The 14,338-nt window shown below is 38.5% G+C and overlaps 1 pseudogene; it reads left to right on the top strand.

Annotated features, from left to right (window-relative positions):
- The first annotated feature begins 8,537 nt into the window (after window positions 1–8,537).
- LOC118666295 lies at window positions 8,538–9,154 on the top strand (annotated as a pseudogene).
- Window positions 9,155–14,338: the final 5,184 nt, after the last annotated feature.

The raw sequence follows: 14,338 nt of genomic DNA, 5'->3' as shown, positions 1-14,338 counted from the left end.
ATCATTTAGTGAAAAAAATCAAGAAACTATAAACAGTTGAATATCAGAATGTGGTCAAATAAAATGTCACAGTATATTGAATAATAGATTTAAACCGAAATTAGTAAACTGAGGAGTTTAAGAACTTACACTAAATACTCTTTTCTGGTACAAACACCTCCTTAGAATCACAGGTTCTGCTCCTTCTCTGCCTTCAGAATCACACGCAATGACCTCTTATTGACAAACTTTAACATTAAGGAAAAGGGATTGTAAGGAATACATTTTCATTTCCCCTTGGCATTGTCCCTGTGTATCCCTAGTGAAAATATTTCTTCTTAGGGAACTAAGACTTCTAAACCAGTGGTTGGTAAACTGTGGCTCAGCAAACCGCGGCTCGCGAGCCACATGCGGCTCTTTGGCCCTTCCAGTGTGGCTCTTCCACAAAATACCAGTTCTTCCACAAAATACTGACTTCTGCGCATGGGCCACGAAGTTTCAATCGCATGTGGTATTTTGTGGAAGAGCCACACTGAAGGGACCAAAGAGCCACATGTGGCTCGTGAGCCGCGGTTTGCCGACCACGGTAAACCATCAGAGGCCATTGTTGTATTTCATTATGTTTAATAACATGAGGAGAGACTCCTGAGGACAATATATTCAAGGATTGTTTCTATAGTTTGTTATGATAACAGTTTCTCTGAAAGAGGAATGAACCCTATTTCTATTCCTTAGATCCTGGGCCCACAAATTCTAACTATGGGAGAAATAGGAGCACATAATTGTAGATTAGGTTCAGAAATAAACTCTGTCTATAGGATATGACCTAAGATACCTGCAAGGTGTTTACCTGAGTCTTCACAAGCCCATTGCACCTTTCTATCAGGCAGAGGATGTAGAGTAGGGACCATGAATTGCATGTGCATGGGTCAACTGCTACCCTTCGTTTGCTCTGAATGTATTTCCTTGTTCAGAAGTAATACCATGGAGAACTCCCTGACTGTGATAAAGCAATCTCCAAAATCTTGAAAGGCATTTTGGCAGGATTATTATTGACAGTGAAGGCAAATCCATCTCCAGCATGTGTGTCTATTCCAAAAAGAACAAACTGCTTCTCCTTCTGTGACAGAAGTATCAAATGTAATCAAATTGTCACCAGCTGGCTGGCTTGTTCACTTGGGAAATATTACCATATCGGTGGCTCATGTCACTTTCTGTTGTTGACATGGTGGGTACTCACCAGTAGTTATAGCCACATCATCCCTAGTCAGTTGAAGCCCATGTTGTTGAGTCCATACATAATCTCCATGCCCCCTTCCTCGGCCACTTGTTTCCTCAGCTCTTTTAAGCAATGAATGCAATGGCTGGGCAAAGAGATTCCCTGGCATGCACATAATGGGCCATCTTGTCCACATGATTATTAGGAACCTTGTCTGCTGTGGACATTACAAAAGATAAAAATATCTCACTTTGGGTTCATTCCATGAGGTCTGCCCCATCCCTCTGTCACCGATTCTCAAGTATTTTTCTTCCTAAGTCTATGATCACTCAATAAATCATTAGCCATTCATCATTCAAAAGAAGTGTGACAGAATGCCCTGGCCAGTGTTGCTCAGTGGTTAGAGTGTCAGCCCATAAACCCAAGAGTCCAGAGTTTTATTCTAGTCAAGGGCACGTACCTGGGTTGGAGGTTCCCCACCCCAGTTGGAGCTTATGCAAGAGGCAACCAATTGACGTGGCTCTCTCACATCGATGTTTCTCTCCTCTCTCCCCCTCCTGTTCCCCTCCACTCTCTCTAAAAATCAATGGCAAAAAATATCCTCCAGTGAGGATTAACCGAAAAAAGGAAATAAAAGAAGTGAATGTAATATTTCTCTACTTCTTTTTCAGGAAAAGTAAACAACCATGTATACTCCTCAAAGTTATGCCTACTGAAAGATTCTCTTCATTCATGATCTTCTTTTTAATGCCCGAGTAGGAATAATGTTAGTTGCCCACTTTTAGTATATCATGTAGAACCATTCATAAACCAAATATAAATTTCTTCTTCATCAGACATTTTTTCATAGGAACTTCCTCATAAAGCTGTAAGTGTGGGTCCATGGAGAGAAGACTGTGCTTTCAAAGTAGATGCGTGAGAGTCTAAGTCTCTTGCTCATGTCACTTAAATGTGCCTGCAGTTGGGCATCCCCCGAGGGCTTACGGACTGCGAGAGGGCATAGACCAGTCTGAGGGACCCCCCGAGTGCACAAATTTCATGCACTGGGCCTCTAGTTTACTATAAATCAATTTCCATGTATGTTAGGTCCTATTTGTAGATTATCTATTATCTTAATTTTTTTTTTAATCTTGTACTACTGCCACATTATCTTAATTATTGTAAATTCATTATAATTAGAGCAAGGCCTCCCACCTCAAAACTGCTTAGCTATTATAGCCATTTTCATTTCCATTATTTTCATATTATAGCCATTTTCATTTCCATTATTTTCATTATTAAAATCTATAATAGGCTTACTAATGTCCCCAAATATCCAAATACATAGGCTTACTTTATTGGGGGAATTTTTACTGGGTTTGAGTTAGATTTATTATTCAGTTTAGGGAGAACAGTCATGTTTAAAATATTGTCTTCTAATCTCTGAGACATCTTTCCATTTATTTAGTTCTCATATAAATTTGTTTTTAAATTTTCTGTAATATGTATTGAACAATTTTAGCATCATCTCTAAATACTCAATATATTCTGTGTTTATAGACATTAACACATCAATATATATTCACTAATGCTGTAGTTACAAACTGTCACAACTTTAATTTTTTAACTTGAAGGTGGTATATAGAAATTCAACTGGTTATTTTACATATTTTATCCAACAACTTTGTGAAAAATCACTCATTAGTTTCTACACTTAATTATATATTCTTTTAGATATTTTTCAAATGCAGCCATAAAGGTAGTTTGTTTATAAATAGGTTCATATTGAATATACTTTATGTGGATCACATTGCTCTTTCTTCCTTTGTATACATAATTATTACAATATAAAAATGTACATGGGAAATACTATATCACATTATATATGATAGGTAAATAATACAAACTATCATAATTAATATTTCCACAATCATAGGATATCTGAAAACCTAATTTTTCTTCCTTCCTCTTTTCCATATGTTGGCTTAATTGAAGTCTGTATATTATTATCCTCAAATCTATAAAATGACAATCAATTAAAGATGTTCATCAATAAAAGAACTCTGGTTAAGAATCAAATATCACAAGGAACCTGGGCCCTTAAGAAATCCAAGGGACTTAGACTTTATCTTCTCATAACCTGAGATACTAAGTTAAAGAAATCTGTTAGAGAAGACTTGAGTACTTTAATTAAGGCTGATCAGGATAAAACTAAAACAAAAATTAGGTTAACAAAATAGGAAATCAACCCACAGAGAATGAAGAAATATGGGTTTATAATCTTATATTCAACAAAAGTAGTTTACAGCTGTGAGTACATGAAACACAGAGTTTATTCTTGTATTATTATTAATTAATGTCTGTGTTATTCATATTATCACTGTAAACCTACTTTTTCCCACCCCTATACATTTTTACAATTCTCAAAACTCAAAAGGAAAATGATTCCGTTTTGAAATGGCCAAAAATTTGAACAGATATTTCACCATAGAAAACATATGATAAAGAAGCCTATGGAAAGATGCTTAAATCATTAGTCATTAATGTAAAGAAAGTTAAAATGGAAGGAAATACTATTGTAAACCATTAGAATGACTAAAGTGAAAAAGACTGAACATATTAAGTGTCAGGTAGAATGTGTATAAATGTAATACTTTGGAAAACAGTTTGAAAGTCTCTTGAAAAATTTAAACAGACACCACCATTTGATTCAGTCATCTATATGTATATATATAAAAGGCTAAGCAACCAAAAGACCAGTTGACCAGTAGCTATGATGCGCACTGACCACCAGGGGATAGACACTCAATGCAGGAGCTGCCCCCTGGTGGTCAGTGTGCTCCCACAGCGGGAGCACCACTCAGCTGACCAACAGGTGCCAGAAGCCGGGCTCATGGCTGGCAAGTGCAGCTGCAACGGTGCAAGCCTCTCCTGCCTCCACGGCAGCGTTACTGAGTGGTGGTGGTAGGTGCAGTGGGGCCGGGATGAGCAGGAGCACATGGCGCCTGGCCCAGGCTCAGGCTCCTCCCTGGCTGTCTGTTCCTTTGCGTACTACATTTCTCGGGGGATGTCAGGCTGCTGGTTTCAGCCTGATCCCCACAGGCAGTCCAAAACTGTCAGTCCAACATCCCCAGAGGGGTCCCAGATTGCGAGAGGTCACAGGCCAGGCTGCAGGGCCCCATTAGTGCACGAATCCGTGCACCAGGCCTCTAGTTCCATTATAATATATCATGTGCAATAGCCAACACCTGGAAACAACCCAAATATCCATCAACATGTATGTGTGTGTGTGTGTGTGTGTGTGTGTGTGTGTGTGTGTGTGTGTAATGGAATAATACTCAACAATGAAAAGAATGAACTATTGATATGCCCTACAATATAAATTAATCTCAAAAAATGATGCTGAATGAAAAAAGCAAGACAAAAAGAGTAGGTACTCTGTGAATCATAGTCTAAAATTTTAGGAGATGCAAATTAATGTACAGTGATAGAGGGGAGATGCATGTCTGCTTGGGGAAGGTGGTTGGGGGCGGTGGTGATTTTGCAGAAAGAGGGATTCCTTTTCTTTTTTTTTAAATGTTTATGTTCATTTTCTTGATTTGCCAGCAAGGAAACAGGCACCTTTGTTCTGTAGCCACAAGGGACTAAATTCTACTAACACAAATGAGCAAAGAAACCAGTTCTTAGAACCTCCAGAAAGGAAGCCTGTCAACACTTCCTGTGAGCCCTGTGCTGCTCAGACTACATTTCTGACCCCCAGAATTAATGACCATGTTGGTGCTGTTCCAACTGCTCAGTTTGTCATAATTCGTATTATGACACCAAGCTTACTGACCCTCTTTCAGGAAAGGGTAAACAATACCTGCTCAAATAAGCTGTTGTAAATGTGCTAAAAAGACACATGTGCACACACAAACATACTTGAAAAACTTACAATTACTAAGCCCATTTCATCTTACATTTAATATGCCTCATGAAAACCTTGGGAGTAAAAGTAATTTAAATTTAGAATAAAAAAATACCACTGGAGCTTTATAGTTATCAAAGTATAGTAAGCACTAATATTCCCTTATTTCAATTTAATAGCAATCTTCAAGTGTATGCTTTATTGGTTTAACATTTATTAGATTATTTTTCAAAGGGCCTGGGAAATACATGTGTACATAGAATTCAAACTCTAGATATCGACTGCTCTGTTTTATTTAAAGGAAGCCAACACTAGATTTTAAGGCATTTAATCTTTAAAATAAAGCAATCTGTTATGGTAGGTTTTATAAGACATGCTTTAATGTTTTCTGTATTTCTCCTGTCCTTGTTTTAGGTCAAAGGCAGAGAATTATAACTACCTGAGGGATAAAAAGATTATTGTTGACATAAGAACCAAGATAACTTACTGTGATCATAAAATTGCCCTATAGAGATATCATCAGGAAAAAAGAAAGTGTGTCTAAACTAAAATTATTCTATTATAAACTCAAATAATTTACACCAAATAAAATCAGCGTCGTGTGTGTGTGTGTGTGTGTGTGTGTGTGTGTGTGTGTGTATGAATTTTGGTTCCCCTTTACATTGTTCTTTAACAAATTCTAACACTCAAGAGTAAAAAACCATTTGCAACAGCATGGATGGAACTAGAGAGCATTATGCTAGGTGAAATAAGCCAGTCAATGAAAGAAAAATACCACATGATCTCACTCATTTATGGATAATAAAGACCATTATTAACTGATGAACAAAAATAAATACAGAGGCAGAGCAGCATTGAACAGACTGTCAAACTACAGCGGGAAGGCTTGGGAGGGTTGGGGGGCGAGGGGCAGTGGTAAGAGATCAACTGCTGGACTTGTATGCATGCATATAAGCATAACCAATGGACACAAGACACTGGGGGGTAGGGGAGGCCAGGGGAAGGTCAAGGGGAAAAAAAAGGAGACATATGTAATACTCTGTAATACTTTAAGCAATAAAAGAAATTTAAAAATAAAAAGAGTAAAAAACCCGAAAGGACCAGTGAGGCAGGTGGCTTTACGTACTTTGAGCAAGGCCCATACAGAAAAGGCCCATGTATAATGGGGATATACACTTCTTTATTTTTTTCAGGTGTGGGGGGGAGGGAGTGGTAGTGGAAGCATGGAACAAACTGAGAAATCTCAGAAGGAAATAGGGAGGAGGGGCGGGAAGACATTAACCAAAGAACTTAAATGCATATATGCATTGCCCATGGACACAGACAACAGTGCAGTGAAGGCCTGGGATGTACATTTCTTGACTGATTCCTGTCACAGCCATTTTCTGAACAATATTATAAAGAATGTTCCCCTGTCTTCCAAGCAATCCATAGTAATATAGGAAATAATTTCAGAGATGAGTTAATGAGTCGGGATATTTCTATAACTTGGATATCAATGGCACAAGCTCAGAAATTATGAAGTGCTGAATTGTTAAATTTTGCATTTCAGCTCAGAAGTCGATGCGTGACTTAAAACTTGATATGAAACCACTTACTGCATTTACTGCAGCTGGTATTCCCTGCAGCATATTGCACCTGAGTCCATGTTTTCCAGCGTAAGTTCTTCCAGCAGTTCAATCCATGTCAATAATCAGCGTTGGGTTCATGTTAATCAAGTGTGGGACCTTTACCAAGTCTTTTCTTCTCCTCTGCCTACATTAGCTTCGTCAGAGATAATTAAGTTTTATCATATAAATGAAGAGGCAGAAATTAGAAAGACAGGAAAACAGCAATTTATGCAGCCTGGCATTTAACAATGGGGTAAGCAATGGAAACACAAGGAAGTTAAAAGCATAGGAAAAGGCAATTTACTAGTAAAACATCCATTAATATAGAAGAATTAAAAAAAAATCCAACTGTTTTATTTGCCAACATTTTAAATACATAATTGGCTTCCAGAGTAAGATATTGGATTGTAAGCATGTTTGTAATGACTCCATCCTCCTGAGTCCTCATTCCAATGTAAAAAAAAAAAAAAAAAAAAAATAGTTTTAAAAGTATATATAATATCAGAGAACAAAACAAGAAATTTTAACAAATTATGAAGTAAAAAGTAAATAAAGAAAGCAGACACTGCTCAGAGAAATAATAGGAAATGAATCCAACCTATTTTGCATAAACCTTGACAGACTCTGAATGGGAAGACAGAAGGTGAGAAACAGGAATCAGTGTGACTCAGCTGATGTGGGAATTACTACATCTGTAAAATAACCAGCAGTTTTTCTTCTAGAAAAAGTTCACATACGATCAAATAAAATACAGAGAAAATGGATGTTAAAACTGCAGAAGAATGTCCCCGAGTTTTGAGGATCTCCCTAAAATTGCCTCCATTCCCAGACTTCCTTCTAAACTAAAGTTAATCGGGCAAAAGGCCTCCCCATTTGCAGAGTTCTACATCAGCCTTACAAGCGTTTGAGGAAAATCTAACATAGGAAACAAGTAAGAATAAGATAAAACAGAAAAGCTTATCAGAAAGAGAAGGGATAATTCAGGAAAAGAAAAATGTTTTAATAAATTTCATGAGAGATATCTGAAGCGATGTCATTTCCATTAAACAAAATTAGGATGTTATGTAGAAAAAAACTGGGGAGACTTCAATTTCATTAATGATATGATAACGTAGAGTGGGCAAGGAAATTCACCTTTAAATATTATTTATGATAATAAATAATGTGTGTTTATGAATGGGAACCAAAAAGTTCATTATTATACATTACATGATTTTATTGGGAAATTAATGGACTCGCTGGAGTGTCTTCAAGTTAGTAGTTCAGGACTCAAGACGCAATCAGCAATTGTGTTACATCCAACTTTTCCTGTCCCTGGCTTTATTTTACTATTACACATCCACCAGCTTGGCCAATATTTCTTTTAATAACCTAACAACGTTGAGAGCTGACAAAGATATGAATCAATGCTTATTCCTAGTCACTGCTGGTGTGAGTGTACATTGAAACAACCACTTTGAAAAAACAGTTGACCTAATATAGTGAAATCCCATATTTACATACCTTTGACTTAAATTCACACCTAAATGTAAACTTCAGAGAAGGTTCTACACATGAACACAGGAAGAATACTTAAGAGAGTTTATGGATAACCCCAAACCAGAAACAATTCACATATCCATCAAGAATAGAAAATACACTGGGATGTGAGAGGGTAAGAGATCAACCAAAGGGCTTGTATGCATGCCTACGAGCAAAACCAATGGACACAGACAGTAGGGGGGCGGGGGTGAGGGCTTGTGCTTGGAAGAAGGGGTGGTGGGGAAGAGGTCAATGGGGGAAAAAGGAGACTCATGTAATACTTTAAACAATAAAGAATTTAAAAAAAGAGAATACTCTTCCCCAAAGCGCCCATAGGTGACCCCTGAAGACGGTTCGCTATTCGCTAGACCCAGAAAACCCCACGAAAGCATGCAAATCAAGGGGCTCCAACCTCCGCGTTCACTTCAAGAACACGCGTGAAACTGCCCAGGCCATCAAGGGCATGCACATTCGAAAGGCCACCAAGTACCTGAAGGACGTCACTCTGAAGAAGCAGTGCGTGCCATTCCGCAGCTACAGCGGTGGCGTTGGTAGGTGCGCCAGGCAAAACAGTGGGGCTGGACACAGGGTCGCTGGCCCAAAAAGAGTGCTGAATTTTTGCTGCACATGCTTAAAAATGCCGAGAGCAATGCTGAACTTACGGGTTTAGATGTAGACTCTCTGGTCATTGAGCACATTCAGGTGAACAGAGCTCCCAAGATGAGGCGTAGAACCTACAGAGCTCATGGGCGGATTAACCCGTACATGAGCTCTCCCTGCCACATTGAGATGATCCTCACTGAAAAGGAGCAGATTGTTCCTAAACCAGAAGAGGAGGTTGCACAGAAGAAAAAGGTATCTCAGAAGAAACTGAAGAAACAAAAACTTATGGCCTGGGAGTAAATTCAGCATAAAAAAATCTAAGTAAAAGTAAAAGCAGAATGTTGGTTGTCTTTAGTACTAAATATATTTCAAGTGATAAAACAAGTTTTCTGATTAGAATTTAAAAATATGTTATTCTGTTCTGTCATTAATTTGGGTCATAAACATGCTGTTTTGAAAGTCTTGCTGCTTTTTTGCATAAGATGGGATTAAAACATGGAGTTCTGAAAAAAAAAGAGAGAATAGAAAATTCACACCCATCATGTTGAGTTCATACAATGGAATACAATACAGCAATGAAAACTGAATGTAGAAACAGATGCTTTTAAAAAGTGTTGAATCAAATATAAAATAGATTGAAAGTATTAAGACATAAAATAATATGTTAGTATTTTTTTCTGAGATTCTATACCAAATAAAACCTAAATATATTTTTAGGGATGCAAAATTATAATTTTAGGTGGCAAAACTCAGAAGAAAAACAAGAACATAATCAACCCCCAAATCTGGATAGGCATTATCTGGAGGTGGTAGCTGGGCTGAAGGAGAAAAGGGGAGAAATTGTGATTGGAAAAGCCAGCAACATTATATTTATTTTTCTGGGCCATCCATACACATAAGTTTCCTTATAATTAGTTATTAAACTATTTATAATTGTTTTTAAATTTTCTCTACTCACATGTCCCCAAAAGGGGAAGTGAAAAGGGAGTATTGATTAAAAGAGAAGTTTAATGCATGGTGCTTTACAATAGTAATTTAACCAAGATTCTGATGCAGAGTCTGGTCATTTTGTAGAGGTATCAGGTTATACTAGTATGTATTCAGAGCTGGGAACACAGCAGTTCCTGGATACAATATAAGAATTCTGTGAGCCTCAGAGACATTTTAGGAAGACTATTGAAGCAGGAATTTTGGGGGAACATAGGCAGGATTAGGGGTTTTTAGAATTGGGGTCCATGGAAAAGCTTGGGGCTACAGACTGGGAGAAGGTCATTTCCATAACACAATGAAGCCAGGTACAGTTACATCTCCATAAGACAAGGGAGCAGCAACAGTGGCATTTACATAAGACAAGGGAACTGGAAGTATCTAAGAAAGGTCTATATTTACAAAATAAAGAGAAGGGAGCCCTTCATTCAGATGGAAAAGAAGAAAGCCCAGAGGGAATAGGGGAACAATGGGGAAGGAAGGGGAGAACCTCACATGTCCCCTGTGAGGTTCAACCTTTGAGCCCAGGAGTTACTATGGTAACCAACTCACAGGGGAATATTGACCAATCAGAGGGGATATCAGGACACAGGAACTGTAGCCTTTATAAGCCTTAGACTGAGAAAAGGGACTCTGTGGGACTCTTCCCCCTTCCTACATGGGAGTCAGTTCTGTGGGACTCTTCCCTCTCCCCACGTGGGGGTCTGTACTTGTTCTTCAATAAATTTCCAACTTTGCTATATCACTTTCTGTCCATGGATTCATTCTTTGATTCCGGTGGACAAAGAATCCAGGTTCCAGTCCAAAAATTTGGTATCACTATGATTTAAGACACAATGTCTTTAGACTTAGTTGAAATATTTATTCATATAAATGATACATAACTATGTTAAAATATTCAATCACTAAGTTATACATCTTACATTACTGTCTTTAGCTAATTTTGATCAGATAACATTTACACATGGTAAAATATTTTAACTATAAAAATGTGTGATCTAAAAAGCAAGTCTACTAATTTCTGTACTTATCAGCTTCCCCTTCCAAGAGTCAATGATCATTAGCTGTTTCCTCTGAACTATTCTAGAGATCGTCTATGCACAGATATACATATACACTGAGTGGCCAGATTAGTATGACCATCTGACGTTTGTAGGCAAATTAGCTATAATTTCGCGCTGAAGTTGCTAGAGGGCCAGACCATTATAAATAGGGAAGCAGGTTGTTTACAACAGTAGAAGTGATTTTTTTCTGAAGATATGGGTAAACAATGCTATTTAACAGTCTTTTAACATGGGATATATTTGAACGTGAGTGGCCAGATTATTATGACCACCTGACGTTTGTAGATAAATTAGCCATACACTGCATCGTGTGGTATATGGAAGCCAAAGGCCTGTTCGAACACCTTTGCTGTCTGCAGTTACCAAGAAAAAACTTCTCCAATCCGCACAGGAACACAAGGATTGGACAAGGGGTCCTCAAACTTTTTAAACAGGGGGCCAGTTCACTGTCCCTCAGACCGTTGGAGGGCCGGACTATAGTTTAAAAAAAAACTATGAACAAATTCCTATGCACACTGCACATATCTTATTTTGAAGTAAAAAAACAAAACAGGAACAAATACAATATTTGTATTTGCATGTGGCCCGTGGGCCATAGTTTGAGGACCCCTGGATTGGACAGTGGAACATTGGAAAAAAGTCATGTGGTCCGATGAATCACATTTCCAGTTGCATCATGCAGATGGCAGAGTGAGAATTTGGCAGAAACAGCATGAAAGCATGCACCACACATGCATGAGTACAACCCTTCAAGCTGGTGGGGGCAGTGTTATGGTTTGGGGCATGTTTTCCTGGCATGATTTGGGCCCTTTAATTCATGTGGAACAACATTTGAATAGCACAACATACCTAAGTATCATTGCTGATCAAGTTCATCCAACACGTTGATGGCGTATCCCAATGGAGATGGCTTCTTCCAACAAGACAATGCGCCAAGCCACGGTGCTTGGATTGTGCAGGAGTGGTTTCAAGAATGTGAGGAAGACTTTACCTTGCTTAGGTGGCCCCCATGATCACCAGATCTCAATCCAATTGAGCATTTGTGGGACGAAGTTAAAAGAGCCATCAGGCAGCTGGTTCCACAACCATCAAATTTCACAGAACTGGACAGTGCTATTTATCAGCCATGGTGTCAGATTCCTCGCATCACCTTTCAACATCTCGTGGAGTCAATGCCAAGAAGAATCACCACGGTATTGAAGACAAAAGGTGGCCCAATGAAGTACTGATGGAGTGGTCATCATAATCTGGCCACTTAGTATAATATATATAGTGCATTCAAAGGCTGTTAAATCGCGTTGTTTACCCATATTTTCAGAAAAAAATCACTTTTACTGTCGTGGTAAACAACCTGCTTCCCTATTTATAATGGTCTGGCCCTCTAGCAACTTCAGCGGGAAATTATAGCTAATTTGCCTACAAACGTCAGGTGGTTATAATATTCTGGCCACTCAGTTTATAGTATATATTCACTGTAATGAAGGGGCAAGGACTACGCCCTCCATCTTACCTTGGCCATGAGCTCGGCAAGGCTTCTTTCCGGAAGCCCGAGCCTCTGCTGGCCACACCCAGGACTTCTTTGAACTAACCAATGACAATCAAGGGAAGTCGCCATAGATATGACCACATTCTGTGTGACAAGACACCGACTTGCGCCTGGCCAATCAGCAGGGCCCACAGTCCTTTCTCCTCCCCTTGCTCCAACCCTCCTATAAAACCTCTCTCCACACAGAGTTCTCTCTCTCTGCCACTTGCTGCTGTGTCAGTAAGGAGGGTAGGGGAGCCAGACCCAGGTTTGTAATAATAAAAGACCCTCTGCTTTTGCATAGGACTCGGCTGGCTCCCTGGTGTGGTCTTTTGGGGATCCTGAAATCTGGGCATAACATATATCATATATAGAGAACCTTTAAAATTCAATAAAACTTAAACAATGGGCAAAAATAAATATATAAAGAGACATTTCACCAGAAGTTATACAGATAATGTATGTACATGAAAATATGCTTAACATCATTAACCACTATAACAGTATAAGTTAAAATGATAAAAAGATTCCACTTAATACAGACTAGATTAGCCAAAATTAAAAAGTTTGTTGGAATCACGTGCTGACAAGGGTGGAGCAGTAGAAACTTTCATACATTGCTGATAGGAATTCAAAATGATACAATGAGTTTCTAAGCAAACTTTGGAAGTCTTTCTACCTCTTCAACACAGCACAACTTCCTGAGATATTAACAATGCTGACATGCCCAAGGTATAGCAGTAAACTGACACCTATTCTCTCCTTTGCTTGTAGACTGGGAAATGCCTTTTGTCATGCTGATGTATCAGCAAGAAAGGGTTATCAGGTCAAGAACAGAAGTTAAAGGAAACATTTTTTCCCTGAACAACCTAGTGGAGAAAGAAATTGTTCCAGATTGGAGACATTTGAGAACTGAGGTTTGATTGTATTTCCAAAGGCTGTAGCGCTAGTTAGAATAGAAGCCTACAGGTCAGTCAGGGCTTCAGCAACCATTTGAACCACTCTGGAGCACTGCCTCTTCAACGGATACAATGATTACATGGCCTGGAAAGTCTGCAGCCATTGGGCACTTTTGACTCATGGAAATGATAGCCAACTAAATGAAGGCATTTCCCTATATATGACCTTGAGGATGTTCTTTAAACTGGCATCTGTAAAATAAGGGACAGCATCAATGCCTTCCCCATAAAACTGCTGTTGAGTTAAAGGAGTTCATATTTGAAAAGCAGCTAAAAAGGGTCTGGCTCAACCTGAGTGTCCTGTAAGTATCTGTGGCTCTGATGATATTGATTGTGATGATATAGTGATTTTTCCTTTTAGAGATGGAAGGAGACTCACTTGTCTGCAGTGCCCACTCAGGAAAAGCAAATATGTATCTCAGATATTTTGAGCATATTGTCTTTGGAGATCATGTTTTAAATTCACTAGATTCTCAGGTCTTAGCTGTGAACTGGAAAGCCTTTCATGAGCAAAAGATATGATTCTGTCATTGGCTGCTGCAAATGGCTTCAGTTTTATGCACTAATAATCAGTACCAACCATTCCTATAAAAGTCTTCTAGACAATTTTCTATGCTACCTAAGACTGGTTCTCTTTTGTGATTTCCTTTTTCCTTCAAGTCATTTTCAAACATTCATTTAAGTTGATTTCACTTTCATGAAAATATATAGTGGAGAGATTAGAATATGCTATTATACACCCAAGGCTTATAAACCTTTGGGGGAATTTTCAGTCTTTTCCTAGAAACCCTCCATCCACCACCACTCCCTGCAACGGATTTGAAAAGGTAGCCACTGAAGGCAAACTTTGCATATTTTGAATTTTGGCCCAATGTCAACCTACTTTACTACTTAAAGAATGCTTTGAAGCCTGAAATATATTTATTCAGGCTTAAGCACAAATGCAGACATTTCACTGTTTCTATAGAGTCACATTAATAATAGC

This window comes from Myotis myotis, unplaced genomic scaffold (assembly GCF_014108235.1).
Source record: "Myotis myotis isolate mMyoMyo1 unplaced genomic scaffold, mMyoMyo1.p scaffold_m19_p_11, whole genome shotgun sequence".
Taxonomy (NCBI): Eukaryota; Metazoa; Chordata; class Mammalia; order Chiroptera; family Vespertilionidae; genus Myotis; species Myotis myotis.
Note: the sequence above shows the minus strand (reverse complement) of the source record. Positions and strands in the feature narration are given on the sequence as shown.